The following is a 27,652-nucleotide window of genomic DNA, read 5'->3' on the forward strand; positions in this document are numbered from 1 at the left end:
CCTCTCAGGGCGGGGTGCCTCCAAGATACCCAATGCCACCCAACGCACATAGCTTTGCTCAGGTAGCTGTGGTAGCCCCAATATCATGGTAACATTGATACTAAGTTTGCAAAGCAGTTGCAACTTACAATAGGGAACAGCTGACTGTTGAACGCCCCTAGGTGGCACTGGTGCGTTGGAAATACTGAAAGTTGCAAAACAAAAAGTGGTTTCCTTTGTAAGAAATTATTCATATTTTGACATATGTGGTCTTGGCTACTGCTTGCCGTCAGGACCAGATTTGTCCATTTTATGTCTAGGTTGTCTGGTAATTTATGGATTGAATGTGGCAGGCCACAATAATGGGGTGACTGCAACAGTTTCCCAAAATGTCCACAAGACAGGGGAATCTAAATCTTCAGAGTGCCAACCGCTGGGAAGAATCCCGAAACACAGAAAGATGGCTATACTGAAGGGCACAGTGAGGAGGCTCTGCACTGGCATCTGTCCATGACTACATGGACAGCAAATTGTTGCTGGGATTTGTGAATTCCAACATTCTGAAGACCAGTGGAAACCATACAATAGTCGCTGTTGCTCCCTACCCAAGTACAGGCGCACTCTCCACCAGAAATACATCTTGCTACCTGACTGATCATCCAGTGCTCCTGTCTTTTGTGTTGGATCATGCAACGTGCTGGTAATGAGTGATAATAATAATAATAATTTAGCATTTATATTGCGCTACAAACCCTCAGGTATCTGAGCGCTGCTTATATAATGACCCACGGTGTCTGGTGCTCATTTATCGACCTCTGAGGATGAAAGGCTGAGTTTGGCCCTGCCAGGATTCGAACCTGCGTCGGCAGGCTCTGCACGGATACCAAAGCAAGCGTTCTACTCGCTGTGCTATTTGACCGAGTAGTGTCAGATGCCTAGTTTTACTAAGCAAAGTTTTTAAACCTGCCTTAACTGACATGCACAGCTGAACCACAGACTACAACCATCAGTAATTGTACCTGTACTTCAGCTACCAAGCAACAGACCCATACACCAGAATCCAGTCCTTCTCTAAAATCCTGAAACATGCGATGAATCAGAAGTGATTCCTCCAAAAACCCTGGTCTGGGACCCTTTTCATGTAGCCAGGCAAAGGCAGACGGTTCGCGAACCCGACCCTAGGGGTGGTGTTCCGTGGGAGGATCACATGGTGGTGGTGGCGGGTGGGGGGGGGCTGTTGGACCAGGCATGGGAAACGGGGATGCCTCCCTTAATTATTTCCATAAAGACACTACAATCTTAATGGCCTATTGTAAATCCGAACCAGATGAAGAAAGAAATAATCACAACATTGGGGACTTCAAGTCTCACAATGGCCCAAGTACTGGGATGAGGAAGAGGGCCTCGGAGGTACTAAACTACAAAAGGCAGTCTAGTGGTTCTAATGGCCCAACCCTTACCAGGACCTTTGAATATATAAAGCCCCCTCAGGTGATAACCATTAGAACAACAGAGTGGAGTTGCAGACCCCACCTGTTACCGATGCAGTGGAAACAAAAAGAGAGACGCCAGACCAGCCGTAATTGGAAAGTGGGTGTCAGTCCTGAGAGGGTCTCCAAGGTGGAAAACCTTAATTGCAGAATTGGCGCACTGGAAGAGGGGCATGGCGGCTGACTTCACCCCCCTGGAGAGAGAGGCTCTCCTGTGGGCGTGTTGTGTCACAGTGGCAGGCAAGCACAGGTTGACACTTGAGGCGAGGAAAGCTCCTTTCCAGTTTGGCTTGGACCGCAGGAGCCAAGAAGCAGCCTGCCGTACAGACGGAAGCAGAAGCAGCAGAACGAGGAAACCAACGGATTGCACGTATGACAAATCCGGTGAGTTTACCATCAGTAGGTAAGCCCGGTACGCTCTGAACGTAACCACTGAACAATACTAATTATTTTGAATAACAAACTGATAGAAAGAAATCTTATTGGCGAGATAAGAACTTTATAAAAAGACAAGAAAGAAAAATCACCAGCATAATTATAAAAGCCATCACAAGCATCAAAACAAAGAAAGAGCAATACTGAATCCAGTTGACCAAAACCATAATTTCCAAAGTAAAGAGGGATCTATTAACAATGGGTACTTCCCAATTGTTAAAGAGGAACTAGTTGCTGATGGGGAAGATGCCTATGAGACTAAATAAAGAGAGCGATAGGTTACCACTCACTCATCTACACTTCTATTTCACAGCAAACTCGATTCTTATGCTATAGTTAAATAGTCCAAAACAACCAAAGTTCGTGATCTAAAAACATCTATTTGTACAAATTATAAAAAAGACATGTAAAAAATTAAATCTCACAATACTATAACATTGAATATGAAGATTTTTAAAAATGTGTTATAGTGGGGTTAGTAGCAATGCGATTTAATTGCTTTTCAATTTTTTTCTCACTATAATACTGCTCTTGCTTTTTCCTTTAATCTGAAAAAAACAATATACATAGTACCACAAAAGGGGTGTCTACGTATTTGCCGAGACAACGAGGTGGGGAGAAAAGAGGGAGAAAGGATCGAAAGCTTGACAGCCTGAGCCAGTCGCTCTCTTTATAAAGCTGCAAAATAAAGAGGGGGCAATTCCTTACAGAATGCATAAAGTAAGTTGGCTGAATTACAAGAGAACAGTGTTGCAGAATATTTTAACTGTTTTTGTCAGAATAAGAAAAAGACAACAGTTCAGGGAGATGACAAGCTATACAGCAAATGCACAATCACAACATTAAACATCTTTTTTCAGGGTCAAAAAGTCTTTGTAAAAATCTAAACAGATCAAGAACAAATAATTGAAAAAAAATAACAAGCACTGCCTAGATTTTGTCAGCAGTTTGTTGATGTGAAAGTGGGAACACAGAAGTAGCAGGCGAAGGGCCGTCCTGATAGAGTGCTCAGGAGTAGAGGAGCCAAAAGTGCCTTACCTGTGACAAAACCAAGAGTGGAACAAACAGCACCAACGTGTAACATGTTTTCCTCAAAGAATTTGTGATTTTCGATGTGGTTGAAAGGTAGACTTGCTTAATGATTTGCAGTTGACCTCATCTCAGAATACTTGTAGTGTTAGGAGCTTTTTGTCCTGGCAGGTGAGTATATTAGGATGGGGCCCTTTTTAGTGTTTGTCCTGGCAAGTTAGTGGGCCAAGAAGAAGTAATTGATGTACTGTATTGTGGTAGAAGGTTTTTGTCAAAAAGCAGACGTGGCAAAGTCACTAAAGTGTTCATGAACTGTTATGGAACCCTCCTGACAAACCTTTGTTGTTGATGCAGAAGAATTATAGAAGTGTTTACAATTTCTCAAAGAAGAAGTTGTGTTGAACTGTTGCTATAAGTGGAAAGACAAAGACTTGTCATCTAATTGAACTATTGACTAAAGTCCAAGTGGAAGACTTTTGGAGAAAGAGGAACTTGTATGTTTCAAACTTGGATACAAAAAGGAACTTTCTTATTTTAACTTTTGAGTGGAAATCCTGCTTTGAATCTGGGTAAAGGAAACAAACCCAGGTTACAAGGCCATACAGTTATTGGATCCGTTTTGAACCTAATTGTTATTTCGATTACATTTGAATTGCCATATATTCCCTTTATGAGTTTTTATGTATGCACAAGTGTGAGGGACACATTCCTTCTGTTAGAGTGTTTCCTTTAGTTTGTTTTCACAGGCAGGGACATTTTCATTAGGTTAGGGATAGTGAGGCGTTTATCAAACCTTTTTAAGTTAATAAAAGGACATCATGTGAACACCCTTTACCAAGTTGTCCGCTTCACATTTCTGGCCCCTCACAATCATCTGCAATCACCCCTAAGTGGAGAAACATGCATAGAAGTCTTTCATCATCAGAACCATGAATGCCAAACTGAACAAGTGTCTGCAATTGGAAGTCTGACTTTAGAAACTAAGTTGTGACAACTACCTGTTGATTTCTTAAAACCATGAAGGCAGACCTTGGCTTTACACTGCTAGCTATGAAAAAACTCATTCGGGTTGGGACAACCTTGGATTTGGCACATCTCTAACCATAACCTGTTCAAACCTGGTTGATCCTGAACTCTCCTGGTGACAAGAAGCTAGTGCTCTATGAACAGGAGACACTAAAATAACTCAATTTCCCTTAGTTGCTTAACCTGCAGTACGATTTATTTTGCACAGTATATGTTATGGCATTTATAACAGCATGATAGATAAATTGTGACTAATATAATGGGTGGACAGTCTCACATTCAATGTTACGCACCCTGCCCCCCACTCCTGAGTGTTTGGCCTTCAACGCTCGGACAGGTTATCCCAGCCGAATGAGACGGATTTGAGGGGAACCCGGTTGCCTAGTTGTGGGTAGGTCACTGTTATGAAAGATTTTCTTGTTGCACATTTCCCTCCATAGATTCCTATGCGGCCCTCAGTCTTATTTGCTTATTTTTAAACCTGTCCTTACTTTTAGAGGTCAGTAAAGCATTCTGCTTTAGAAACTTGTTCTTTGGCCATCTTGCCCTTTGGCTTTCTTCCCGCCTTATCAGGCCAAGAAATGCCAAACATGGTAACCCTTTTCCCGGTGAAAGCCAATGCTTTTGCAGGCAAGTGGCGTGTGTGTGCGTGTGTGAATTCTGTTGGAAGGATGGATGGGATAACCAGTGATTGTTCAGGATAGGACAACCCTCGGCTGTTTCAACGTAGCAGATACTTGCCATTGGTGGGCTTTGTCCCAGCCTAAATCATCGACACATAGTTGGAACCAAGACTTCTACGAAGAAGAGCAGCCTACTGATGACCCAAGAACAATCCCTGAAGCTGACCAGCATAACTCCAGCGATTGGCCCGGTGAAGCCCCGCTCCTCTGCCTGATCTCAGAAGACCTTAGTTGGTGCTTCGACGCTTGGACTTGGACTGGTGGAACAACCAGTCTCGATCGCAGCTCGAGGTTCCAAGCCTTGGAAGCCTTCCGAAGTGTTGCTGGACCCCCTGGTGAACTGATCATTTCCATTTTGTTCTATGTCGCTGCAGTCGACAACGTCACAAGCAGAGCCTTGTGACTTTCAAGATGTTCAGCTTATGCCATAAGTTCCCTGTCCTTGCAATTTCAGCCATCTCACTGCAAGGGAAGCTGTGCAGGAAATGCTTCCATGTTCACCAGTGGATGATCGCCTGTCGCCGCCTGGCCGTGGTGACCTCCGCTGGAACAATCTTTCGGCACTCATCTGAGGTGTCCTCAAGGGTCTATACTGCAGAATTTAGTATCTTCTCTTCATTTGGGGTCTTCCTGAAGCTGCTTAGAACCGTCTGGTGAGAAGCGCAACAATCTCTCGATCCAAAAAGTGACATCTGCACATGCAAACCCTGGGCTTCTATCACCCGAACCAAGGACAGAAGATTGTGTCCCCAGCAAATTGCGAAAGACCTGCAGTGTCGCCTGAAAGAAACAGGGTCAGGGTGGTAACTGAACATAGCTGTTTCTGCCTCCCCATGTCCTCCATAGGGTAACATTTGATGTATAGCCCGTGTCCCCAACTCCCTGCCACCTGGCCTCTGGTTGTCAAACCTGGGCTAACGATCCTTTCCTAACACTTATCTTAGGACAAGGCATTTAAAGGAGCTTTCAATGCACCACCACAGCCCACTTCCTCAGTTCTAAAATACCTTCCCTAAAAAAACAATATGGAACATATTTGGGCAAACCACCCCATATGTTTTAGGGCTGGACTTCAAAAGATAGAGGGAACTGGGTATGTGCTTATTCTTACTATTCTACCTATTTTGCATGCACCCGATTACTCACCTGTTGAACACAGGTACATAATTCATATGCTATTCTATTCCTAAGGGTGAATATATACATCATTTCTTCCCGCGGCCCTGTAGTTATGGTTAAGTTGCTCAACCCATAGGAAGAGCACCTTTTGGGTGCAGCTTATAGCTTCACCCTCCCTGAATGAATCCTCACGTAACCTTGCAACCTTGCAAGAAAAGTATATGGCCCTGTCAGAGGTTTCATCAAGGAGGGAGGGGGGGTGTGGAGGAGGGTTGAAAAGTATTTAGGGGGTCCCATAATTTGTGGGTTTTCCCCATAGATGCAAAGGAAAAATATTTTTGCTCACGCCTACAGCCCAAGCCGCTGGAAGGATTTTGATTTTCATCAAATTTGCGGCAGGAGCGGCGGCCTGGTCCCGGAAGCGTACTTTTGTAAAATTGGTCTAAATCCACCCAGTCATTCTTTTTTAAAACAGTATAAAAGTAGGTCAAACATTTATTTTTATATCTGGGTTCGGTCCAGGTACAGGCATCCAATTGCCCTAGAGGGCGACATGCTGTCCGCCGACATCAGACGCACCCACTGATTGGATGGTGAAAGCGTGAAGCGCTTCAGATTTTTGGAAACGCTCGCCATGTTAGATTTGCGGACAGCCGCCGTTGACCGCGAACATTGCAGCAAAAACATATTTAAAAACACTACATTGCCCTTGTCAAACAATCTCTGGGGGATAAGGGGTGATGAGATGGGATATTGCCATAAGAAGCCAAAAAAAAACAAACTGTTTTTTTACATCCCCGAAGTTCACGAACAGTCGGGATGTTCGGGTACAGTCCTGTGATGTTGACACACACTTCAGATGTTCTGGGACATCTATGCCTATTTCTGCATTACAAGGTTGGTGAAAAGCAGTTTTTGAATGGCTTATAATTTTGCCGCCACTCAATGAAACTGCATGAAATTCTAGTATTTTATGGTAGCCTTGGCTCTGAATGGGTTTGGAGAGTGTGGTGCTGTGTTGTCAAGAGGGAACAAAATTAGAGGGGGCTCCCAAAATATTGCAAAGGCTTATACAGGTGGAGCCATTTGACAAATCTGCACAAAAGTTTGCCAAATGATTTTAAATATAGATATAAATGTTTTTGCAACGTTTGGTGGGTGTTTGTCAAGAGGGGGCTAAATTACATGGGGGGGGTCAACATTTTTAGATGGCTTATAACTTTGTTACCATTTGACGAATGTGGATACAAGTTTTCAGAAAGATTAAAGATCCAACCTTAAATGTTTGTACAAAGTCTGAATGGATTTTGTCAAGTGGGGGCTAAGTTATAGGACTATTTTATGTATGTACATTTTGACACTTTTGAAAAAATAAACGGGTGGATTTCTAGCAAACTAGTAAGGAGCATTGGCAAGGACCTTAAAGCATGGTTTTGCAAATGTGTCCGTGTTTTATTTTTTGACAAGTGTCATAATGTAGGTACAAAAAATTGTGATATACCTTTGGTGACTGAGGTATATAGCCTGTGGTCAAGGCAGTGGCAAGATTGTCCGGGTCATGGTATAAGGTCATGACCCGGACAATCTGGTTAATGGACATGACCATGAGGGACAACCAATGGGGTTAAAGTGTCCATGTCCACCAGGGACCGGCTATGTAGTAAAGTTATTCAAAAGTGGGATAGGTTTGAAAGGGAAAAAAAATGTGCTTGTGGTTATAAGGTCATATGGTTATCTTTGCCTTCTGTAGGCTGCCACGGAAAGGGAAGAGGGGCTCTGTATGGAGCCCGGCCTTCCCTTTCCATGGTGGCCATCTTGGAAAAGGACTTTCCTTCGAACAGCGGGACACCACGCGCGTCCTGGTGTAGAAGAAAAATCCTTTTTTTTCTAGCACCCCGGGGTACCACTTTGGGAACCCAGGGTGCTAGTGGACTTCATCCCCCATTGCAGGGGATGGACAGGGGGATAATTGTCTGAAGCCCACGTTATCCGTCCTCACATCGCTTGGGCCGATAACTTGTGCTGCCAAACCATTATTCCCTCGTTCCAGTCCCTGGAATTGGGGATGAATGCCACATTATTCCCATTAGCATAACACAAAATGCTAATGGAAATGTTGGAAAATCTTATTGAGTTTATGTACTTTACATAGAAATGTAAAGTTGATTGAGTTGATCATTTTTTTTAGTTTTATTTTGTTTAACTGTGAAAGGTTAACAAACTTTTTTTTTTTTTGCAGGAGAGGTCAGAATATAAGGTAGTGAGGGAACTGAGGGAAGAGGCACGAAGTACTAATATGGAGGGGCAGGTGAACAGGGGAAGATGTTGAGCGTGTGTTACTTCTAAGGTAGGGAGCAGTGTTTCTCATGGTCCTTGATTACAGATTCAAAAGCACTTCAAATTGCTCTGCCCTGCAGAGTGGTGTGTTTCAGTACTGCGGTCTTCAAAAGATATGGATCAAAAGCCTCTTTTATTGCTTGCAAGGTAGCTGGTGGGATATTGTGTTCCACAGAAGTAGGCTGTGTGGTTACAGTATTGGTTGAGGAAGATGAGGTGGAGGAAGACAGACTACTACTTGCTAAAAAAGGCACAACCTTTCTGAGAGCATTACGGTGGTTGAATTTGGTGTGGCAGCGCATGGAGGTGGTCCCGTAGGAGTACTGTCCAGGTAGTCTGCGAATTAGTATGTTGCACTCAGTGCATTTCACTTTGGTAGCTTTAGCCTTTGGTACATTCCCAACACAGTGGTAAAGAATTGCCACACCCACGATTCTCTCTGGGTGCTAGAGGTAGGTACTTCCTTTACCTCATCTTCTTGGTCCCCTTAACTGTCTTTGGAAAAACTGCGCTTTTTTTGTTATGTAGGTCGTCCAGTTGGTGGTGACTCTTGGGGAGGAGGGATGGCAATAGCTGATGAAATTTGTAAGATAAATAGCAGTTTTGCTAATATTCTTCCAAGTATGTGCTTTGTAGTAGATTGTTCATGGATAAATTATAAGCTACTCACTGTACTGATTAATGTACTCCTAGTCCTTAGTCCCCTTTTCTCCATACTGCATGGGCGTCCCTCGCAAGGGCGGGAGACGGAACGTTTTTCACCAGAAAAACCCACCTTCCCCTTTACATTTAGAGGCACGCGGCAATGAGGCCCTGGGAGCATGTGCTGCCAACACCTCAATCCCCATAGACGCATCGACAATAGATTTAACATTGCCTAATGACACTAGTTTTATTAGGGGGGGGGAGGTTTGTGGGACGTATGGAGAAAAGGGGACCAAGGGCTTAGTCACTACGGTGAGTAACTTATAATTACTCTTATGTCCCATCCCCTTTCCTCCATACTGCATGGGCGATTACAACTGAGTGTAGCCCAAGGGTGGAGAGGAGACCCTCCTTAAGCAAACAAGTTTTTAAGAACCACCTGTCTGAAAGCCGCATCTGATCTAGAGCTGGCATCCAAACAGTAGTGCTTGCAGAATGTCGAAGGGGTTGCCCCATGTGGCTGCCCTGCTTATGACTTGCCAGTGGACATGTCGCTGGAAAGCGATGGCCGTTGCCTTTGCTCTGACCACGTGGGCATGCATGTTGGCCGGCAGTGGCTTGTGCTGTCCCTCGTAGGTTTCTTTGAAGGCAGAGACCATGCAACGGGCTATGGAGACCTTGGAGGCCTGATACCCCGGTCTTGATCCTCCGAAGGTGACAAAAAGAGCGTCCGACTTGCGGAAGCCCTTGATCCTGTCCAGGTAGAATTTCAGCGCACGCCTGACATAAAGGCAGTGCAACACTCTCTGTGCCTCGTCTCTGGGCTCAGCAAAAAACGCGGGCAACACAATCTCTTCGTTCAGATGGAAAGCGGACGGCACCTTATGTAGGAATGCTGGGAACGTCTGTAGGACTACCTTGCCCTTGTGAAACATAGTGTATGGCTCCGAGGCGACCATTGACTGCAATTCGCGGATTCTGCAAGCCGAGGTCAGGCCGACTACCAAGGGTGTCTTAATGGTGACCAGTCTGATCTCCGCAGACGTCAATCGTTCGAATGGTTTGTGCACCAGGGCACCCAAGACTAAATTGTGGTCGCACACGGGGTCCAGCCTTTTGAGTACAGTCTGGAGGGTAGAGCTTGGCGAGACCTGTCAAATATCTCTTGACAATTGGGTTGGAAGAGTTGGAAGAGTTTCTGCATGCCCCAATGGCTGCCAGGTATGTGCAGCAAGTGTCCACCTGCACACCTGAATGGGCGAGATGCGCTGAAAAGGAGAGCATGTCGTCCAGATAAGATGTCAGAGGGTTGGGGCCCCTCGAGTCTTCCAGAACCTGGTCCACTTGCTCTTATATAGGGCCCTGGTAGATTTGATCCTGGCGCCCCGTTTGATCTCTAGATTAGCCTGAGGGAGGCTGAGATGTCCTAGCGTGACCCGTTGAGGAGCCACGTCGTGAGGGCTAATTTCTCTGGTGCGGGGTGGATGACCCTGCCCCCCCCGCTGCGCCAGAAGATGTGCTGGGCCCGTCTGCAGGCGAATGGTAGGGCTCTCCGAGAGGCTGAGCAGCTCCAAAAACCATGGTCTGGCTGGCCACCATGGAGCTATTAGGATGATGCTGAGGATGGGGAAGTCTTGATCTTGCATATCACCCCGTGAACCAGGAGAGTGGGCGGAAAGGCGTATGCGGTCATTCCGTCCCATCTGATCTGAAAGGCATCGCTCAGGGAGCCCGGGCCCGGACCCTGCCAGGAGGCGAACAGTTGGCACTTCTTGTTGCCCCGGGAGGCAATGAGGTCCACTTGAGGGTGACCCCATTTGCAAAAGATCTCCTGCGGCACTAGGTCGTTCAACTGCTACTCGTAGTTGTCTGCTCCCAGTCTGCAGAGCCTGACTGCCTCCAGGTTGGATTACCCCGGCAGGTGGACCGCCCTGAGGTACAGGTTGTTCTCCAGAGCCCACTCCCACATGCTGACTGCCAGCCTGCACAGTGGGGCGTGGGGGTGCCGGGTACCTCCCTGTTTGGTGACATAGAAGACAACTGGTCGAGTTCTCCGTCTGAATGAAGATGACCTTGCCCTCGATAACCCGGAAGGAAGGTCCTGAGCGCCAGCCAGATAGCCTTCAATTCCAGAAAATTGATGTGGTAGTCCTGCTGGGTCCAGGCGCCATGGACGCAGTGGTTGTCCAGTGTGGCCCCCCCAACCCTCGAGAGAGGAGTCTGTGGTGATGGGGACCTGCGGTGTAGGTTGCCGGAAAGGCTTGCCCGTCCGCAGGTTGCAGTCCATGAACCGCCATGTGAGGTCTGGGTCAAGCGACGGAGGAACTTTGACCATCCATGACTGATGGCCCCGTTCCTGGTTCCAGGATACTGCAAAGTGCAGCTGTATCATCCTCATCCTGAGTCTTGTGTGGTTGACGGCCAAGAGGACTGCTGCCATGAGACCCAGTAGGTGTTGGTACCCCCAAGCCAAAGTCACTTCTCTGCTGAGTAAGTGCGCCGTGGCCCCCTTGATGGCTGTGATCTTGTCCTCCGAGGGAAAAACTTTCTTGGAGCACGTGTACCAAATGAGGCCCAAGAAGGTCAGTCTCTGCGTGGGCTGCAGGAAAGACTTCTTGAGGTTGAGTGAAAAACCCAACTCGTGCAGTGTGTTCAGAAGAGCGTGGGAAGTATGGTGAAATGCTTCCGGAGATGTAGCCCTGACGAGCCAGTCGTTGAGGTACGGGTAGATGTGGTAGCCCTGTGACCTGAGGAGGGCCGCCACAGTGTTTATCAGCCTGGTAAAGACCCTGGGGGACGAGTTGAGGCCGAAAGGGAGCAACTTGTATTGGAAGGAACAAGTTACTTACCTGCAACTGTTGTTCTCCAGCATGGGTCTAGCATGGATTCACATGCTCATGAATATTCCCTGTCGTCAGGCTGGGAATTCTCGGTAAAGAAGAAAATCAGTTTCAGTTTTGTTTCTGAACTGTCTTTCTACTACAAGGCATAAAATAACCAGTATCACATAGCAATTCACTAGACAAGAATGATTAATTGCTTTACATTTTATAAATCATGTCACACTAACTGCAATGTAATTTCAGAGAAGGTGAGCATGTTTATTATTCTTTGTACCAAGCACCAGGACAGTACAGGGCCTATACAGAGCAAAGCAGAGATCCAGGCTGCAGGCTGACCCCAAAGTTCATTTTTAATGAGCACTTTGGCTGATGGAAACTGCAGATAAGGGTGACTGAGTGGGAGCTTGTCTGTCTTCCACTGTAAATATTGGGAGGGGCGCAGGATGGAACTAAACAAGTTCGCTCTTTCTCTCGGATTTGTCATTGCTTCCACCTCTGCTCCCCAGCATTTTTCTATTTCATAATTTGTTTGCTCACTTATACGCCCTTAAAAGGTCTACCCCTTTTTTATGTTCACTTTGCTCTCATGTATCCACCGACCCTATAACTTCCTCTCTTGCCCATCTCCCCTCATCACTTCTGAGAGGCGGCTCTTACATCTATTTCTTTCTCACGCATCTTGCTTCCTAAATCAATTGTCTAATTCCCTTCTCTTCGCTGTCCACCTTTGTTGAGCTCTATATTCCACTCTGACTGCAATGGCCTTAAACATGACAGGCCTTCATGTGCGCATGCAAAAGGCTGTTTTGTCATGCATCTGAAAGGATGTGAAAGGCTGAGTGGGCACGTGTGTATTTTTCATGTGCATGCATGTGAAAGGCTATAGTTGTTTGTGCCTGAAAAGCTATGCTGCATATGAAAGGCTAGGTGTGCACAGGTAAGGCTGAGGTCTGTGTGCATGTGAAAGTCTGCATTGCGCATGCGAAGTTGCAGTGCCATGGTATGTGTTGCTGTGTGTATTGTACATGTTACCATTTGGACACCATCTTAATTAAGTGACCACACCAAAAGCTAAGATTATTGTTAACCCATCTATTATCAGGGTCTATAGTCCGAACCAAGCATGCAAAGCGTAGACTAATCTTTTTTTAATGAATGCACATGCCATGTGATGGGAACTTGATATGCATGCAGGCATTAAACTCATGACAAACATGAACTTTCCTTTCCATATAAAGTTGCCAGATTTATAATTTAAGTGGCTGTGCAATACATGATGACTCCCCTAATTTGCATGTGTATTGACATCGCCGGAAGTGATACCACAGAAAATGAGCGCATATGTAGCCTTGGATACTAAATGTGATGACCGTAAAATTCATTACAAAACGTTTTTATAAGTAAGCCAACAGACAAATAACTTTGCTGTGCAGATTAAGTGGCATTATCATTATTGTATATGAAGCAGTACCTTGAGTGAGCTTTTTAGTGTAGCATACACATGTCAACTGAATGGCTTGTTGGCACTTCCGTGAGATCTAATTATTTGCCAAGGATCACACACGTTAGTTAATTGTGAAGCCGGGATTGAGACTCGTCTGCAACATAAGGCCCTTAACCAAATATCTTCCCAGCTTTACTTGGTAGAAATAGTACTTTGGTTTTAAATAACACTGTTTTGTAGAGATGTTTTGAAACTTACAAAAAAATCATCAGCCAAGCTGAAAAATATATAAATCCATGTTGAGAACAAACACTATGGTCATAGCTTTAGTTACTAATTCTTGAATGGAAAATTACAAGAACGCAAAGTAATTTTAAGCTAGAAAACATCCTATGAGTTTGGTAAATGTACATTTAAGACACGCATAAAAGGTATTGTATGATAAGTTCACCTTCTTCTAGTGATTGTTTGACAGAATCAAGCTTGCTACTGCATATCATGTGATGGGAAAGTGAACATTTGTCAGAAACAATGGTTTATCAATGAACCACCACTAATAAGGAGCGTGCCATTTAAAGGCTCTGTCAATAGATATCTGTGTGTTTATTTTATTCATTTTTACATTTGTATATCGCACTAAGCCAAAGAGCATCAAGGCACTGTTGCATGACCAGTTACTCAGATATGTACAGACATTGGGATAAGCACAGTCTAATAGTTATTCAGTAAAAGTGACTGTAGTTTGGAAGCTCAGACCAGGTAAGGGGCCCGTGTCCAGCATTCAGGCAAACAGTATTGTTTTTAGAGTTCTTCAGAAAGTCCAGTAGGAGAGTTCAGCATGTAGAGTGGGAGGGAGGAGGTTCCAGTGTTTGGCAGCTGCGGCTGGGAAACTAGAGCCTCCAGCTCTGGTCCTCTTGAATTTAGGCGAAGTGATGCAGTTGGCGTAGACAGCTCTGGGAATTGTTGACTATTGTTGACGATTTGCGAGGCACCAGTGGTGAAACAAGCCTGCAAGGTTCCTAGGCCCTCTGCTGCCGTACATGTGAAACATGTCTTGCATTGGTCCTGATTGAAAGTAAGGATATGCATATTTGATAATCATATACGTTGAATTGCTAATCAAAATATTTTTATTTAGCAGTCTCGACTAATCAATTTTGCAAGACTAATTTATGCCTTATACAAGTAGCCAATCACTGGTCTCTGGGTCATACTGCCCCAGCCAATGACTGCCCTCTAACTAAGCCCCTCCTCTGTGTTACGCTCACCTGGTCTCTGCGGAGGCGTTGGGGCAAGGTTGCAGCCCTCCCTGGACTTGAATCACCTCCCTTCAGGCCTCTCCCTCAGTAGAAAAGCTGTGAGCGGTGGTGAGACTGCTCCTGAGTGGAGAGAAGTGTGCGTGAGTGCGCCAATCTATGATTGTTGTTCCTCTCGAACCCTTCACCCCGAAGTACGGTTTCTGTGAGCATACGCTGGCCCATAAAGCTCACCTGTGAATTATGGAGGATAAGCTCTCCGTCCTGCTACAGAGGCGCGTTGAATGGGATCTAGTTCCTTCACTGATCCCTGATAAGGATTAGGCCAGTCCAGCTGTGACTATGTTTCTCCTTAAGATTGGCAAGTCTTTCTTGAGCTCTTGTGATGCTGTTCATTCTGTTTAATGTTATATGTTGCTCCCAATTATGCCCGCAATAATGTCTCACTTCTGTTTTCTCCCTTAGATGGAAACGCGGCATAGATGCAGCTGTGAGACGTCAGACGCGACAGGAGCGAAGATGGAGGCAACCACAATGTTCGACAGCAGGTAAGTGAAGGTTTAAGGTAAAACGCGAGGTATGACAAAGCGCAACCTTAAACTGACTGTTTTTTCAATGTCTACCTTGTCTTCTGTTTCTCCTTGCAGGCGCTGCTATCGACAATGAAGCGTGTTGTTCTGCGGTGCCAAGATGAAGATTTCGGCATTCCGGAAAGTGTAAAGATGAATACTTGGCTCGCCGAAGAGATGTACCAGTAAGAACAGCTTCCTCCAGTTGTTAAGTATGCTGGCAGGAAGCAGGATGTCCAGGAAGCAGGATCTTCAAAGGTAAGTCTGACCTCAGGTTATCGTGAGCGTTAAGCTGCTTGCAAGTGCAGAATAACGCAAAGCACTGGCCTTAAGGATGAGCAGCTTATATAGCTGAGCTTCTGAAGTCACGCCCACCAGGTTCAGCCTGCCTGCCACACCCGAAGGCAATCCATTAGCAGCCACACCCAAGAATACACTTGGGGCTGCTTAACGAATAGAATGTTCACGTTAATGCATTCTGATTAATGGATGGAATGTTCAAGGTTAATGCATCTGGAGTGCTATGTCCATAAGGAACAAGTTACTTACCTGTAACTGTTGTTCTCCAGCATGGGTCTGGCATGGATTCACATGCTCATGAATATTCCCCGTCAGGCTGGGAATCCTCGGTAAAGAAAAATCAGTATCAGTTTCGTTTCTGATCTGTCTCTCGTAGTAGTAACCAATCACTGGTCTCTGCGTCATACTGACCACAGCCAATGACTGCCATCTCCCTAAGCCCTGCCTCTGGCAGCCATCTTCAGATTTGGTAGCACGTGAAGAGGCAGTATGACCAAGTGAAGAGCTGCAGAGGGGTAGGCGGGAGGGTTCGCATGTGAATCCATGCCAGACCCATGCTGGAGAACAACAGTTACAGGTAAGTAACTTGTTCCTTCTCCAGCATGGGGTCTGGCATGGATTCACATGCTCATGAATAAAAGAATACATAGCAGTACACACATGCACAACCACGGGAGGTGGCAAAGGCTCAACATTAAGCATTACATCAAAGCTCAACATTAAGCAATTCTTACCTCCTCACAAGGCTCACCTTAGGCGAACAGGTTGCGCAGCACTGCTTGGCCAACCCTGGACTCCTCCCTGGAATCCCGATCGACGCAGTAGAATTTCGTGAAGGTGTGCGTCGACCTCCACGTAGAAGCCCTGCAGATGTCCAGCAAGGGCACACCAGATAGGAACGCCGTGGTAGCTGCGATCGCTCTGGTTGAATGGGCTCTCGGACGGCCAGGCAGCGGTCGGTTTGCCAACCGATGGCAGTACATGATACAGCCGGAGAGCCATCTGGAAATGGAAGCCTTCGAGAGAGCCTTCCCCTGATTGACAGGTCCAAAGTTCACAAAAAGTTGTGACGTCTTCCGAAAACACTTTGTGCGGTCCACGTAGAACTTCAGCGCTCTAGCCACATCCAGCGAGTGCAAAGTCCTTTCAGCCGGCGACGAAGGCGACGGGAAGAAAACAGGCAACACCAAGGGTTCGTTGAGGTGGAAGTCCGATGGCACCTTGGGCATGAAGGAGGAGTGCGTCCTGAGCACTACCCTCGTGTCGTGAAAAGTCAAGTACGGGGGCTTGCAGGAAAGGGCCTGGATCTCTCCCACCCGTCGTGCAGAGGTGATGGCCACAAGAAACGCTCTTTTCCACGACAAGAACTTCAACGGAGCCGAGTGCAGAGGCTCGAACGGAGGTCCCATGAGCCTGGTCAGCACCACGTTGAGCTCCCACGCCGGGGCCGGGGCCTTCACCGGCGGGAACGATCTGAACAGTCCCTTCATGAATTCTTTCACCAGACGATGAGACCACAAAGACGACCGTCCCGTGGTTCTGGTGTATCGGGAGATCGTAGCAAGATGAATCTTGATGGAAGCGTGCGCCAGTCCAGCCTTGGCCAGCGTCAGCAGGTACGGCAGTACTTGGGGAGCCGTAATCCGTAGAGGGTTAATCTTCTGTGCGTGGCACCAGACAGAGAACCTCTTCCATTTGTGTCCGTAGCATTTAAGAGTTGAGGACGCCCTGCTCTTTGCAAGAACCTCTCTGCAGTCGGCCGGTATGTCGTATCCTCCAAACTCTAACGCTGCAGGAGCCAGGCCTGCAAGTTCAGCGACTTCGGGTTGTGATGGAGGATGGCGCCTCCTTCCCTGGAGAGAAGATCCGCGCCCACTGGCAGTTTGATTGACAGGGACGCTGACAAGTCCAGAAGGTCCGGGAACCATATCTGCCTCGGCCACGCAGGTGCGACGAGGATCATCCTGCACCGGGACCTCTTGAGCTGGTTGATGAGCCGGATCAGCAGCAGCAATGGAGGGAACGCATATAGGAACAGGCCCTCCCAGGGGAACGAGAAAGCATCGCCCATGCTCCTCGGCTGGGGAAACCTGCTGGCGAACCTCCGGCACTTGGAGTTCGTCGCGAACAGGTCGATCTGGGGTGTGCCCCACCGTCGGAAGAGGCGGTCCACTAGATCCTGTCGTAGTTCCCACTCGTGGCACGAGCGCAGCTCTCTGCTGAGCGAGTCGGCGATGGTGTTTTTTATTCCTGCCAGATGAAACGGCACCAGAAACATCCCTTGGGCGACGGCCCAATGCCACAGATCCTGTGCCTTCTTGCACAGGGCTGGGGATCTGGTACCGCCCTGCTTCCTGATGTAGAACATGGTGGTGGTGTTGTCAATGAAGATCCTCACCACCTTGCCCTTGAGGGACAGAAGAAAGGACCTGAGGGCCCAAAACACTGCACGGAGTTCCAGGACGTTGATATGGATGGACCTCTCTGCCGGCAGCCAAAGACCCCTCGCGTGCAGGTTTTCGGTGTGCGCTCCCCACCCCTCCAGGGAGGCGTCCGTGGTCACCTTCTTATGGTGGCCCGGAAGTCCATGCCCGCCGTCAGATGCGCGTGGGTGCCCCACCACCAGATCGCTCGTCGGAAACTCTCGTCGAGTGTGATCCTCTCCTCGAAGCTGCCCGTCGTCTGGATCCAGCGCGCATCCAGGAACTCCTGCAACGGGCGCATCCGGAGCCTGCACAGGCGGATGAGATAAATGCAAGACGACATCATTCCGAGGAGGGACTTGATGGACCTCACCCTGGCCGCGTCCGCAACCAGCATCCGCTGCACCTTGCCCAAGAAGGCCCTCGTCCTTTCCTCCGACGGAGAGGCCAGAAGCGACACTGTGTCGCGCTTCCCTCCCAGAAACAGTACATCTTGCGCGGGCACCAGGTGGGACTTGGCGTAGTTTATGGAGAATCCCAGGTCCGCGAGTAGTTGGAGGGTCCTTGCCGTGTGCTCCACGGCGAGCTCCTTCGTCTTTGCTCGGATGAGCCAGTCGTCCAGGTAGGGGTAGACGTGGATCCCCTCTAGGCGCAGCCGCGCCGCCACTGGTGCGAGGCACCTGGTGAACACCCTGGGTGCCGACCTCAATCCGAAGGGAAGGGCTCTGAACGGGTAGTGAGACCCTTGGACCACGAATCTAAGAAACTTTCGGTGTCCCTTAAGGATGGGGATATGGAAGTAGGCATCCTCCAAATCCAACGATGACAGGAAATCGCCCTCCTCCAGTTGACCCAGGACGTGTTGGAGGGTGACAATCCGGAACTTCTGTGCCTTGATGAATTTGTTCAGTCGTCGTAGGTCCAGGATGGGACGCCATCCTCCAGTCTTCTTCTTCACGAGGAAGTATCTTGAGTAAACTCCAGAGCCCCGAAGCCTCTTTGGGACGAGCTTGATGGCGCCCTTCCTGAGCATCGCCTTTACCTCCAAGAGAAGTTGAGGGACGTGATGTTCCTTCCTGGCTACAGGGGGGACACGCGGGCACCTCTTTAGAAACTCGAGTGCGTGACCCTGAGCCAGGGGGTCCAGCACACAACGGTCGGTGGAGATGGACTCCCACACGCTGACGAAGCTCGCCAGCCGGCCTCCCACCGGGGTGCTTCGGTGGGGGCCCGACCCCACGGCCGGTTCAGTCCTGCTTCGACAAGGCTTTGCCGCCTTGTCCTCCTTGGCGACGACGGCGGGGTCCACCCGACTTGCCTCGTCCCCTGTAGGCTTCCTGTGACGACGAACGGGCCGCTTGACGATAGGTGGAAAATCCGCCGCTGGAACCTTTGGAGGCACCCTGTTTGACTCTGCCGCTCCGAAAGGGCGGCCGTCGTTGCTGGAGAACACCAAGAGCCCGGGCCGTCTCCGCCTTGATGGCTTGTAGGGAATCGTCCACTGTTTTCCCAAACAGGTTGCTCCCGTCGAACGGCATGTCCAAGACTCTGGTCTGCACGTCCTGACGGAAGTCAGTAGCCTTGAGCCATCCAGGCCGCCTAAGGCACACGCCGTTGCCCAACTGGCGAAATCCAGTGTCAGCGATGTCCGTCGCTATCGTAATGGCGTGGTCCGACGCCACTTCTCCTTCCTGCAAGATCTCTAGGGCCTCCGCCCTCTTGTCGTCTGGTAGGAAGTCCAGCAGGGGGGCGAGTTTGTACCACAACTCCCTGTCGTAGCGGGCTACGATAGCCAAGGCGTTGGCAGCCTTAATCGTCATCGCTGCCGATGAGATGACTCTGCGTCCCATCGTGTCCAATTTCTTTCCCTCGCCGTCCGGCAGGGAGGTTGACGTAGAGGCCGCACCCCCCCCCCCAGCTTTCTTCCTGGCCGCCGCGGAGACGACCGAGTCCGGGGTCGGCTGTGCCCGAAGGCACAAGGGGGCCGCGTCCGGGACCCGGTACTTCTTCTCGTACCGATCCCTTCTAGCCGGCGTCGTGGATGGGTTCTTGAGGAGGGAGAGACCCTCATCCCAGATATCGTCCAGTAGAGGAACAGCGAGGACCGTCTTCCTCTTGGTCTCGCGCCGTTGATAAAGGAAACCTTCCTTCTTCTTCTCTTCCGGGCAGAGCTGGAAAAGCTTGGATGCCCTGGCGATCATGGCGTGAAACGATCCAATCTCGTCGGGCGGGGAAGCCCGGGTGGGAGGTGACGACGGGAGATCCTTGTCGTAAACCTTGTCGTCTGTACCCATCGCGGCCGTGTCAGTCCCCGTATCATCCCCACGTGTCGTGGACGGGGAGGAGGGCTGAGCAGGGCGCGATGGTTGAAAAGGAGGTGGAGGATGAATCCTCCTTCTCTTAAGAGGAGGGCTCCCAGAAGGGCCTGGCTCCGGGTCCCCCGTCGGGAGCGGTTCCTCCGTTGGTGGTAACAGCAGTCTCGTCCTTATCTCCGAGCATAAGGACTGTATAGCCAACAAAATGGCCGCCGAGTTGTCATGCGGCACTGGTTGAGGGGGTTCCGATGGGCAATCAGGAGCCCCGTCGGCACCCTCGACGTTCTCGTCGTCTCCCACGTCGGGGTCCCTCCCGACAGGATGGTCGTCTTCGACGCCAGCGCCGTGGCCTAAGACTTCGATCAGCTCCTCCTCAGAGGTTGAGGCCGAATCCACGACGACCTCCTGCCCCCCCCTTTTTCTTCTCCATCGGAGGTTTCACAGGGGTCCTGTCGATGGGCATGAAAGAGGACTCCCTCCGCGGTGGCACGGAGATTCTGGGCCCCAAGGTCGCCACCACTGGTGTAGCCTCCACAGGCTGAGCCAGGGCCGCTGCGACTGTCTCGATAGAGGCCTTGGCCGGATGGATGAAGGGTTTCACCACCTTCGGTGCGCTCACTGCCTTCTCCTTGGGGGGAGGGTCACCACCTCGCTCCCCCTCTGATGAGGCCTTCGAGCACGACCGGGGTCTCTCCAGGAGCTTCGCCGGGTGCTCGGCCTTCCTCTTACCCGAGCCAGAGCGTTGGCTCGTGGTTGATGGCGCCGGGGAGGATGCGCCCTGCCTGGCGCCCGTAGAGCCCGACCGTTCGGCGCTCCCGGTGCCAGCGGACTCGCAGTGCTTGGCCTTCTGTTGGACCCCCGTCGCCGGGGCGCCCTCAAAGGTCTTAGAAGACTGCTTGGACTTCTTCTTCTTCTCGCCTGACGGGCTCTTCCCTTCCAGCCAGTTGGCGAGACGCTGATGGCGGTCCTTCATGGTCCGCTCCGACATATTGCCGCAAAACGCACAGTCCTTCTCCACGTGCGTCTTGTCTTCATGCAGGAAGTAAAGGCAAAGGGAGTGTTCGTCCTCCTTAAAGACATTCTGAAGCTGGCATCCAGGGCAGACCCTGAACAGCTTTCCGGGCGTCGAGCTTCCCTTCTCCTGGGCCATGCTCGAGAAGGGCCTGAGAAACTTCTGGAGTCCTCCAAAAGCGTGGCTCGACGAAATCTTCACCCTTGAGGGGCGTAGAAGAATCCGACACGGGTCCCCGTTGATCGGATAAAGAAACGGTGGAGCTTGAGGCTCTTTTGACCGAAAAAGAGAAAATTTTCCTAAGGAAAAGCGCGAAAAAAGCACCAACGCTCGAGAGCAATAGCACGAGGATCCCAACACTTGAACGTGCGGTAAAAATCTGAAGATGGCTGCCAGAGGCGGGGCTTAGGGAGATGGCAGTCATTGGCTGTGGTCAGTATGACGCAGAGATCAGTGATTGGTTACTACTACGAAAGACAGATCAGAAACGAAACTGATACTGATTTTTCTTTACCGAGGATTCCCAGCCTGACGACGGGGAATATTCATGAGCATGTGAATCCATGCCAGACCACATGCTGGAGTATAAAGGCTTTGGGTGTCAAATTGATGTTCTGGTTTACCTTTGTTCATGAGCCTTCTGCCAAAGGCGCCCGGACAGTGTCCACCCAGGTCTCCTGTGCATGTGACCCCTGCATGCCTGTGCCTCTGACTTCATGACCATGACACTCTGGCAGCCATCCTCAGATTTGGTAGCACATAAAGTGGCAGTAGGACCAGGAGAAGAGCAGCATAGGGGGTGGAGGGAGGGATCGCAAGTGAATCCACGCCAGACCCATGCTGGAGAACAACAGTTACATATAAGTAACTTGTTCCTTCTCTAGCATGGTGTCTGGCATGGATTCACATGCTCATGAATAAAAGACTACATAGCAGTACACATATGCACAACCACGGGAGGTGGCAAGGCTCAACATTAAACATTTCAACAACTCAACATTAAGCATCTCTTACCTCATCACCAGGCTCACCTTCAAGCGAACAGGTTGCGCAGCACTGCCTGGCCGACTCTGGACTACTCCCTGGAATCCCGGTCGATGCAATAGAATCTCGTGAAGGTGTATGTTGACCTCCATATAGCAGTCCAGCAGATGTCCAGCAGGGGCACACCAGAGAGGAACGCCGTAGTCCAGAAGCAGCTGTGGAGCCTGGTTTTCTTTCCTGGTCACAGGAGGAAAATGGGGGCACTTTCTTTGAAACTCCAGAGTGTGCCCGTGGGCCAGGGCATCCAGCACCCAACGGTCGGTGAAGATGGACTCCCACACGCCGACGAAGTTCGCCAGCCGGCCTCCCACCGGGGTGCTTAGGTGGGGGCCCAACGTCACAGCCGGCTCAATCCTGTTTCGCCGAGGCCTTGCCACCCTGGGCTTCTTGGCGACGACAGTATCCACCAGACTTGCTGCAGTCTCTGTAAGCTTCCTGCGACTAGAAACGGGCTGCTTGGCGGTACGATTAACTGCCGCCGAATCCTTTGGAGGCACCGTGAGATTTGCCTCCAGAGGTCCGAAAGGACAGCCGTCGTCTATGAAGAGTGCCTAAGGCACGGGCCGTCTCGGTGTTTGCTTTGATGGCCTGTAGCGACTCGTCCACCGCTTTCCCGAATAGGCTGTTTCTGTAGAAGGGCATGTCCAGTACCCTGGTCTGCACGTCCTGATGGAAATCGGTGGCCTTGAGCCAACCGCGCCGGCAAACGCTGTTGCCCATCTGGCGAAAGCCGGTGTCGGTGATGTCCGTGGCCACTGTGATGGCGTGGTCCGAAGCCACCTTGCCTTCCTGCAGCATTTCAAGGACTTCCGCCCTCTTGTCTGGGCGGAAGGCCAGCAGGGTAGCGATCTTGAACCACAGCTCCCCGTCGTAGCGTGCCACGATCGTGAGGGTGTTGGCCGCCTTGATGGTCATGCCCATGGCATCCAGCTTCTTCCCCCTCGCCGTCCGGTGGGGAACTGGAAGTTGATGCCGTCGCCCCTGCCGATTTCTTCTTGGCCGCGGGGTTGACCACCGAATCTGGGGACGGCTGTGCACAGAGGCACATAGGAGCGGAGTCTGGGACCCGGTACTTCTTCTCGTACAGGTCCCTCTTCGCAGGGGCCGTGGACGGGTTCTTCAGTAGGGACAGTCCTTCGTCCCAGATGTTGTCCAGTAATGGGACTGAGAGGACGGTTTTCCTCTTGGCCTTCCGTCGTTGGTAGAGGAAACCTTCCTTCTTCTGCTCTTCAGGGCATAGCTGGAAAAGTTCTGATGCCCTGGCGATCATGGCGTGAAAGGAGCCAATTTCGTCAGGGGGGTTTGAGGGGGTCCGGGCAGGGGGTGATGGGAGGTACGTCCCGTCGTCACCACTGTAGTCGTCGTCGCCACCGTCGTCGTCCGTCCCCGTCGTCTCTGTTCCCGTCTCATCCCTCGGTGGAGGGGACTGAGGTGAAGGATGGAAGGGACGGGGAGGCTGGATTCGCCTCCGCTTGCAAGGTGGGCTCCCCGACGGTTCAGGCACTGCTGGATTGTCCGCTGGGGGTAAGGGCAACCTTTTCCTTATCTCCGTACACAGGGTCTGCAAAACCATCAAGATTGCCCCTGGTCTTCTCGAAAGGCTGGAAAGATTATTCCCTCTGGGGTGGCAGGGAAACTCTAGGCCCGGAAGTAGTCTCCACTGGGGTAGCCTCCACCGGCTTCGCCAGGGCCACCACGACTCCTTCAATCGAGGCCTTCACCGGGTGAATCATGGCCTTCACAACCTTGGGCGCGTCTGAGGCCTTCACCTTAGGGGGAGGGTCACCGCCTTGCCCCCCCACCCCCTGGCTTTCTCTGTTGGGATCGACCAGGGCTTCTCCCGAACGTACCCGGGTTCTCCGACTTCCTTTTCCCCCGAGCCAGAGCGTTTGCTCGTGGATGATGGAGTCGGTGACATCGCGCCCTGCCTGGCAGCCGAGGAGCCCGAACCAACGGCACTCACGGTGCCCGCAGACTCGCAGTGCTTTGCCTTTTCTTGGGCCCCCGTCGCCAGAGCACCCTCAAAGGTCAGAAGACCGCTCCGACGACTTCTCACCTGCTGCTGTGCTCTTCCCCTCCAGCCAGTTGGTGAGTCGAGTAAAACGGTCCTTCATTGTCTGGATGGAAAAGTTCTTACAGAACGCACAGTCCTCCTCCATGTGCGACTTGTCAGCGTGAAGGCAGTAGAGGCACCGGGAGTGCTCATCTTCCTTGAAGACATTCTGTAATCCACAACCTGGGCAGTTCCTGAACAGTTTGGATCCAGTAGGCATCGAATCTCCCTTATCCTGGCCATGCCATGTCCGAATCAGGGTAGGCCTAAAAGGTCTTCCGGAATCCTCCAAGAAGTGTAATTCAACGAAAATCCGCCCTTGAGGGGCATAGAAAAATTCAGAAACGGGTCCCCATTGATCGGAAGAAGAATCGGTGGAGCTTGAGGCTTGAATTGACAGAAAAAATAAGTAAACTCTTCAAAAAACGCAGTAAAAGCTCGAGAGCTACAGCACGAGGACTCCCAACACTTGAACGTGCGGTAAAAATCTGAAGATGGCTTCCAGAGGAGGGGTTTAGGTAGAGGGCAGTCATTGGCTGGGGGCAGTATGACCCAGACACCAGTGATTGGTAACTAGTAGAAAGACAGTTCAGAAACGAAACAAACCGATTTCTTTTTTTACCGAGGATTCCCAGCCTGATGGGGAATATTCACGAGCATGTGAATCCATGCCAGACCCCATGCTGTAGAAATGGTAGCCCATGATCCTGAATCCTAAAAAGGAATGATCGGGATGTGTAGGTACACGTCCATCAGACCCAGGGAGTACATCCAGTCTCCCTTGCACAATGTTTCCGCTATCAAAGCTGGCGTAACCATCTTAAATTTGTGTAGAGGTAGGGAGAGGTTGAGGGTGGAAAAGTCCAGCACAACTCTCAGGCCCGCCTGGTTCTTTTTCTGAATGTCGAAAATCCTGGAGTAAAAGCCCAAGCTTTGCTGGGAGGCTGGGACTTCCTCCACTGCCTGGCTCTTGACGAGCGACCGGATCTCAGCCAAAAGAGTTGCTGTCCCAACCTGTGGGAGTGGAAGGGAGGAGGGTGGAGAGGGTGGGATAGGGAGGCGTAACCTCGTGGAGACTACAGAGAGGATTCAGGGGTCTGCGAATACTGGTGACAAAAATTTGCATGGAAAGCAAGCCTGCCCCCACCACTGGAGGGACGTGGACCCGGAGGGGCGTGTCATGCCTTTTCCTCAGAGGCTGCTGTGCAGGAGGGGGACTGGAAAAAGCCCTTCACCCCAACCCCCTTTTTGTTGTTTGCACTGATGCTGGGACGCAAACGGTCAGGCTGCATTGACCTCCGCTCTTGCAAGCCAGAGAAACCTCTGTATGTACACCCCTTCTCAGAGCATTGCAGTGACTGGGTATACGGTTGAGGCGTGGTCTTTGTAAGAGTGGATAAAGACTTAGCTGTTTGAGAGGGGTTTTTCTTTTTATCCAGCTCCTTGTCCGTTGTGGAGTGGAAGAGGTAACCCCCTTCGAACGGAAGATCCAGTATGCGTTCCTGGACATCTGGGTTGAATTTCGTAGTATGGAGCCATATCATGTCACTGGCAATACAGATGGCACGGCCAGAGGTGTCAATGTGGGCCACAGAGGACTCCATGATGTCCTGCGCCATGATCTTGGCCTCCGCCAATCCCGCATTGAATCGTGATTGGCTTTGCGCCGGAAGCTCTGGGAGGAAATCAGCAATTTCTCGCCAGAGCCTCTGGTTAACGGCTGCCAGCATGGCATCCGCGTTGGCTTGACGCAGGTGCAAGGATGCGTTGGAATACAGCTTCTTCCTGTACGCCCCCAAGATCTTCTCTCCTTGCCTAGCAGCGCTGCAGAGAGGAGGCCGAGGACAACTGAGGCTTGGGGTACAGTGATACTGCAGCGATCACCGAGGAGTGTGGCTGAGGATGGGCCGATAGCAAGAGTGTACCCCCCACACATCTGCCTGTACTTGGCGTCCAGGCGTTTATTCACTGGCTGGCCTGAGTGGGGCTTGAGCCAACCCTTCTTGGCCAAGGCAACTACGTCCTTCTGCATCAGGATCCCTGTTCTGGCAACGTGACGTAGCGTGAGGACTTCTGCGAGGACCCCCTCTGCTGGTTGCTCAATATCGGGTTAAGGCAGGCCCAAGTATTCTGCCAGACCTTTGTGGAAGGCTAGGGCTGAAGACGGCGTGTCAGGGTCCTCCTCATCTGTGTTCACCTGCGGATCCAGAGGATCCGGCACCGGAGGGGGAGTGCTAGCAGCCAGGGGCTACGGAACAGGGACCGGAGCCAGAGGCTGCGGCGGAGGCCAGTGCGGAAACACCTACGCGATCAGCTAGGGAGCTGAAGCGGGCTGCTGAGACTGAACAGGAACCGGAGGAGCCTGTACTGGGGCCTGAGGCGCCGGCGGGACAATTGGAGGGAGCAAGACCCTGATGGCATCGCTGAGCATGACTCCCCCCATCTGTGGAGATTTCTGAATCCGAGAAACTTTTCAAAGAACCTGTCCTCACAGGCTGGATTGGTGGTACGCGATATTGACGGGGTAGCTGGCGGCTGCTGAAGCCGTTGCATGCCCTGCCCATATGGACGCAGCAGGAACCTGCCTTGCGCAAAGAAAGGATAAACTGCAAGCCACATACCTGGTTGACACCAGTCCCACCTCGACACACAGTCCTCCGCCTGCCTTCCAGGAGGAGCATTGGCCGGATGTCTGGATTTTCTGGCGCGGCGGCCATCTTGTCGAGCTGCCTTCCACGTGCCTGCGTCGTGTTGCTCGGCTCACTGGGTCCCACCCTGTCCAGGACTCTGGAGTGTGGATCATGGGGCCTACCCTCTTCATCAGGCTTAGGCGTTACGCCCTCGGCGGACCTGCCGATAGAACTGTGTAAAGGTGCCCCTTGGACATCATGCCGGTACTAGGGCGTAGCACCTCGGGTGAAGACCCGGTAAAAGAGGATCTACTGATCCCTCGGCTGGTAGCTGATACAGCCTCGGTACTTGTGCTGGTAACAGGACCAAGGCGGTCCACCCGCGCGGGCAACTCCTTGGGATGGAGTCTCCCTTGCGGGGTGCACTGGCAAAGAGCGGCCCTACATTGGGCTTGAATCGATGATCGATACAGTCCTTTAGGTCGTCTGGAGGCGATCTGTGGAAGAGCTCCCTCCACCTGGCCAGTCTGTTCTTCAGAGACCTTGAAGAAAGCACTTTGCATGCGGTACAAGCTTGCCAGCCGTGGTCGGGGCCAAGGCACCAGAGCCAGAGGGCGTGGGCTTCTTTAGTCGGGAAGAGCCCGTCGCAGGATGGACACCTGCTGAATCCTTTAGAAGTCGACATGCGCTGGGGAGGAGCGTGACGCCTGAGGACTGAGTACCTGAATGGTCAAAAGATAAAAAAGACAAAGAAGAAGTATCCGCACATGGAATTACATAGCTAAAGCCAAACCCAGGAGCGCTAGTGAATTCAGCCCTTTCCCGTCGACGCCGAAAAGGGGACCGAGATGTGGCGCCAGAGGGCGGAGTCAGAGCAGCACATGTTCCCAGGGCCGCACCACTGCGTGCCTATAAATTTAAAGGGGAAGGTGTTTTTTTTCTGGTGAAAAAGGATCCTTCTCCCGTCCCTCGCGAGGGATGCCCATGCAGTATGGAGGAAAGGAGACAGGACGTAAGAGT

At 50.7% G+C, this 27,652-nt stretch overlaps 1 protein-coding gene across 6 annotated transcripts in view; it reads right to left on the reverse strand.

Annotated features, from left to right (window-relative positions):
* The window catches only part of R3HDM2 (R3H domain containing 2), a 2,186,793-nt gene that overhangs the window by 691,477 nt on the left and 1,467,664 nt on the right, over positions 1–27,652 (reverse strand). The window lies entirely within an intron of this gene.

Source organism: Ambystoma mexicanum, chromosome 3q (genome assembly GCF_040938575.1).
Source record: "Ambystoma mexicanum isolate Mex_15411 chromosome 3q, UKY_AmexF1_1, whole genome shotgun sequence".
Taxonomy (NCBI): Eukaryota; Metazoa; Chordata; class Amphibia; order Caudata; family Ambystomatidae; genus Ambystoma; species Ambystoma mexicanum.